Source organism: Brassica rapa, chromosome A01 (genome assembly GCF_000309985.2).
Source record: "Brassica rapa cultivar Chiifu-401-42 chromosome A01, CAAS_Brap_v3.01, whole genome shotgun sequence".
Classification (NCBI taxonomy): Eukaryota; Viridiplantae; Streptophyta; class Magnoliopsida; order Brassicales; family Brassicaceae; genus Brassica; species Brassica rapa.
Genome location: NC_024795.2, coordinates 19,753,903 through 19,759,926, shown reverse-complemented (window position 1 = coordinate 19,759,926; position 6,024 = coordinate 19,753,903).

The following is a 6,024-nucleotide window of genomic DNA, read 5'->3' as shown; positions in this document are numbered from 1 at the left end:
AATATTTGTGGATAGTTGAGTATTTTTCTGAGATTTTCATCAATATGTTGTATTTTTAAATAATTTTCTTAAAAGCTGCTATTTTTGAAAAGTTTTCATTTTTTAGAGAAATACTGTAGATTAGGGTTTCTGATTTGGAAATTAAGATAACATGAATATTTTAGGATAGTTGAGTATTTTTTCTGAGTTTTTCATCAATAGGTTGAATTTTTTAATAATTTTCTTAAAAGCTACTATTTTTGAAAAGTTTTCATTTTTGTAGAGAAATACTGTAGATTAGGGTTGGTGATTTAGAAATTAGGATAAAAAGAATATTTGTTCATAGATGAGTATTTTTTCTGAGTTTTACATCAATAGGTTGTATTTTTAAATAATTTTCTAAAAAACTGATATTTTTGGAAAGTTTTCATTTTTTAGAGAAATACTGTAGATTAGGGTTTGTGATTTAAAAATTAGGTTAACAAGAATATTTATGGATAGATGAGTATTTATTTTTGAGTTTTTCATCAATAGGTTGTATTTTTAAATAATTTTCTAAAAAGCTGCTATTTTTGAAAAGTTTTCATTTTTAGAGAAATACTGTAGCTTAGGGTTTGTGATTTAGAAATTAGGATAACAAGAATATTTGTGCATAGATGAGTATTTTTTCTGAGTTTTTCATCAACAGATTGTATTTTTAAATAATTTTCTAAAAAACTTATATTTTTGGAAAGTTTTCCTTTTTTAGAGAAATACTGTAGATTAGGGTTTGTGATTTAAAACTTAGGTTAACAAAAATATTTATGGATAGATGAGTATTTTTTCTGAGTTTTTCATCAGTAGGTTGTATTTTTAAATAATTTTCTTAAAAGCTGCTATATTTGGAAAGTTTTCATTAATAGAGAAATATTGTAGATTAGGGTTTGTGATTTGGAAATTAGGATAACAAGAATATTTTTTGATAGATGAGTATTTTTTCTGAGTTTTTCATCAATAGGTTGTATTTTTAAATAATTTTTTTAAAAGCTGCTATTTTTGAAAAAAATTCCTTTTTAGAGAAATACTCTAGATTAGGGTTTGTGATTTAAAAATTAGGATAAAAAAAATATTTTTGGATAGATTAGTATACTTAAAGAATTTTTCATCAATTCTACAGAATTTCAAATAATTTTCTTAAAAACTGCTATTTTTGAAAAGTTTTCATTTTTTAGAGAAATACTCTAGATTATGGTTTATGATTTAGAAATTAGGATAACAAGAATATTTTTGGATAGATTAGTATACTTAAAGAATTTTTCATCAATTCTACAGTATTTCAATTAATTTTTTAAAAACTGCCATTTTTGGAAAGTTTTCATTTTTTAAGAAAAATACTGTAGATTAGGGTTTGTGATTTAAAAATTAGGATAACAAGAATATTTGTGGATAGATGAGTATTTTTTCTGAGTTTTTCATCAATAGGTTGTATTTTTAAATAATTTTCTAAAACTGTTATTTTTTGAAAGTTTTTATTTTTTAGAGAAATACTGTTGATTAGGGTTTGTGATTTGAAAATTAGGATAACAAGAATATTTGTGGATAGTTGAGTATTTTTATGAGTTTTTCAATCAATAGGTTGTATTTTTAAATAATTTTCTTAAAAGCTGCTATATTTGGAAAGTTTTCATTTTCTAGAGAAATACTTAAAATTAGGGTTTGTCATTTGGAAATTAGGATAACAAGAATATTTTTAGATAGATGAGTATTTTTTCTGAGTTTTTCATCAATATGTTGTATTTTTAAATAATTTTCTTAAAAGCTGCTTTTTTTGAAATTTTTGAAATTTTTTAGAGAAATACTCTATATTAGGGTTTGTAATTTAAAAATTAGGATAACAAGAATATTTTTGAATAGATTAGTATACTTAAAGAATATTTCATCAATTCTACAGAATTTCAAATAATTTTCTAAAAACAGCTATTTTTGGAAAGTTTTCATTTTTTTAGAAAAATACTGTAGATTAGGGTTTGTGATTTAAAAATTAGGATAACAAAAATATTTGTGGATAGATGAGTATTTTTCTGAGTTTTTATCAATAGGTTGTATTTTTAAATAATTTTCTAAAAACTGCTATTTTTGGAAAGTTTTAATTTTTTAGAGAAATACTGTTGATTAGGGTTTGTGATTTGAAAATTAGGATAACAAGAATATTTGTGGATAGTTGAGTATTTTTCTGAATTTTTCATCAATATATTGTATTTTTAAATAATTTTCTTAAAAGCTGCTATTTTTGAAAAGTTTTCATTTTTTAGAGAAATACTATAGATTAGGGTTTGTGATTTGGAAATTAAGATAACAAGAATATTTTTGGATAGTTGAGTATTTTTTCTGAGTTTTTCATCAATAGGTTGAATTTTTAAATAATTTTCTTAAAAGCTCCTATTTTTGAAAAGTTTTCAGTTTTAGAGAAATACTGTAGATTAGGGTTTGTGATTTATAAATTAGGATAACAAGAATATTTGTGCATAGATGAGTATTTTTTTCTGAGTTTTCATCAATAGATTGTATTTTTAAATAATTTTCTTAAAAGCTGCTATTTTTGGAAAGTTTTCATTTTTTAGAGAAATACTCTAGATTAGGGTTTTTTATTTGGAAATGAGGATAACAAGAATATTTGTGGATAAATGAGTATTGTTTCTGAGTTTTTTATCAACAGGTTGTATTTTTAAATAATTTTCTTAAAAGCTGCTATGTTTGAAAAGTTTTCATTTTTTAGAGAAATACTCTAGATTAGGGTTTGTGGTTTGGAAATTAGGATAACAAGAATATTTTTGGATAGATGAGTATTTTTTCTGAGTTTCTCATCAATAGGTTGTATTTTTTAATAATTTTCTAAAAACTGCTATTTTTGGAAAGTTTTAATTTTTTAGAGAAATACTGTTGATTAGGGTTTGTGATTTGAAAATTAGGATAACAAGAATATTTGTGGATAGTTGAGTATTTTTCTGAGATTTTCATCAATATGTTGTATTTTTAAATAATTTTCTTAAAAGCTGCTATTTTTGAAAAGTTTTCATTTTTTAGAGAAATACTGTAGTTTAGGGTTTCTGATTTGGAAATTAAGATAACATGAATATTTTTGGATAGTTGAGTATTTTTTCTGAGTTTTTCATCAATAGGTTGAATTTTTTAATAATTTTCTTAAAAGCTACTATTTTTGAAAAGTTTTCATTTTTGTAGAGAAATACTGTAGATTAGGGTTTGTGATTTAGAAATTAGGATAAAAAGAATATTTGTTCATAGATGAGTATTTTTTCTGAGTTTTACATCAATAGGTTGTATTTTTAAATAATTGTTTAAAAAACTGATATTTTTGGAAAGTTTTCATTTTTTAGAGAAATACTGTAGATTAGGGTTTGTGATTTAAAAATTAGGTTAACAAGAATATTTATGGATAGATGAGTATTTTTTTTTGAGTTTTTCATCAATAGGTTGTATTTTTAAATAATTTTCTTAAAAGCTGCTATATTTGAAAAGTTTTCATTTTTAGAGAAATACTGTAGCTTAGGGTTTGTGATTTAGAAATTAGGATAACAAGAATATTTGTGCATAGATGAGTATTTTTTCTGAGTTTTTCATCAATAGATTGTATTTTTAAATAATTTTCTAAAAAACTTATATTTTTGGAAAGTTTTCCTTTCTTAGAGAAATACTGTAGATTAGGGTTTGTGATTTAAAAATTAGGTTAACAAAAATATTTATGGATAGATGAGTATTTTTTCTGAGTTTTTCATCAGTAGGTTGTATTTTTAAATAATTTTCTTAAAAGCTGCTATATTTGGAAAGTTTTCATTTTTAGAGAAATATTGTAGATTAGGGTTTGTGATTTGGAAATTAGGATAACAAGAATATTTTTTGATAGATGAGTATTTTTTCTGAGTTTTTCATCAATAGGTTGTATTTTTAAATAATTTTCCTAAAAGCTGCTATTTTTGAAAAATTTTCATTTTTAGAGAAATACTCTAGATTAGGGTTTGTGATTTAAAAATTAGGATAAAAAAAAATATTTTTGGATAGATTAGTATACTTAAAGAATTTTTCATCAATTCTACAGAATTTCAAATAATTTTCTTAAAAGCTGCTATTTTTGAAAAGTTTTCATTTTTTAGAGAAATACTCTAGATTATGGTTTATGATTTAGAAATTAGGATAACAAGAATATTTTGGATAGATTAGTATACTTAAAGAATTTTTCATCAATTCTACAGTATTTCAATTAATTTTTTAAAAACTGCCATTTTTGGAAGTTTTCATTTTTAAAAAAATACTGTAGATTAGGGTTGTTTTAAAAATTAGGATAACAAGAATATTTGTGGATAGATGAGTATTTTTTCTGAGTTTTTCATCAATAGGTTGTATTTTTAAATAATTTTCTAAAACTGCTATGTTTTGAAAGTTTTTATTTTTTAGAGAAATACTGTTGATTAGGGTTTGTGATTTGAAAATTAGGATAACAAGAATATTTGTGGATAGTTGAGTATTTTTCTGAGTTTTTCAATCAATAGGTTGTATTTTTAAATAATTTTCTTAAAAGCTGCTATATTTGGAAAGTTTTCATTTTCTAGAGAAATACTTAAAATTAGGGTTTGTCATTTGGAAATTAGGATAACAAGAATATTTTTAGATAGATGAGTATTTTTTCTGAGTTTTTCATCAATATGTTGTATTTTTAAATAATTTTCTTAAAAGCTGCTATTTTTGAAATTTTTTCATTTTTTAGAGAAATACTCTATATTAGGGTTTGTGATTTAAAAATTAGGATAACAAGAATATTTTTGAATAGATTAGTATACTTAAAGAATTTTTCATCAATTCTACAGAATTTCAAATAATTTTCTAAAAACAGCTATTTTTGGAAAGTTTTCATTTTTTTAGAAAAATACTGTAGATTAGGGTTTGTGATTTAAAAATTAGGATAACAAGAATATTTGTGGATAGATGAGTATTTTTCTGAGTTTTTCATCAATAGGTTGTATTTTTAAATAATTTTCTAAACACTGCTATTTTTGGAAAGTTTTCATTTTTTAGAGAAATACTGTTGATTAGGGTTTGTGATTTGAAAATTAGGATAACAAGAATATTTGTGGATAGTTGAGTATTTTTTCTGAGTTTTTCATCAATAGGTTGTATTTTTAAATAATTTTCTAAAAACTGCTATTTTTGGAAAGTTTTCATTTTTTAGAGAAATACTGTTGATTAGGGTTTGTGATTTGAAAATTAGGATAACAAGAATATTTGTGGATAGTTGAGTATTTTTCTGAATTTTTCATCAATATGTTGTATTTTTAAATAATTTTCTTAAAAGCTGCTATTTTTGAAAAGTTTTCATTTTTTAGAGAAATACTATAGATTAGGTTTGTGATTTGGAATTAAGATAACAAGAATATTTTTGGATAGTTGAGTATTTTTTCTGAGTTTTTCATCAATAGGTTGAATTTTTAAATAATTTTCTTAAAAGCTACTATTTTTGAAAAGTTTTCAGTTTTAGAGAAATACTGTAGATTAGGGTTTGTGATTTATAAATTAGGATAACAAGAATATTTGTGCATTGATGAGTATTTTTTTCTGAGTTTTCATCAATAGATTGTATTTTTAAATAATTTTCTTAAAAGCTGCTATTTTTGGAAAGTTTTCATTTTTTAGAGAAATACTCTAGATTAGGGTTTTTTTATTTGGAAATGAGGATAAAAAGAATATTTGTTGATAGATGAGTATTGTTTCTGAGTTTGTCATCAATAGGTTGTATTTTTAAATAATTTTCTTAAAAGCTGCTATGTTTGAAAAGTTTTTATTTTTTAGAGAAATACTCTAGATTAGGGTTTGTGGTTTGGAAATTAGGATAACAAGAATAGTTTTGGATAGATGAGTATTTTTTCTGAGTTTCTCATCAATAGGTTGTATTTTTAATAATTTTCTAAAAACTGCTATTTTTGGAAAGTTTTATTTTTTAGAGAAATACTGTTGATTAGGGTTTGTGATTTGAAAATTAGGATAACAAGAATATTT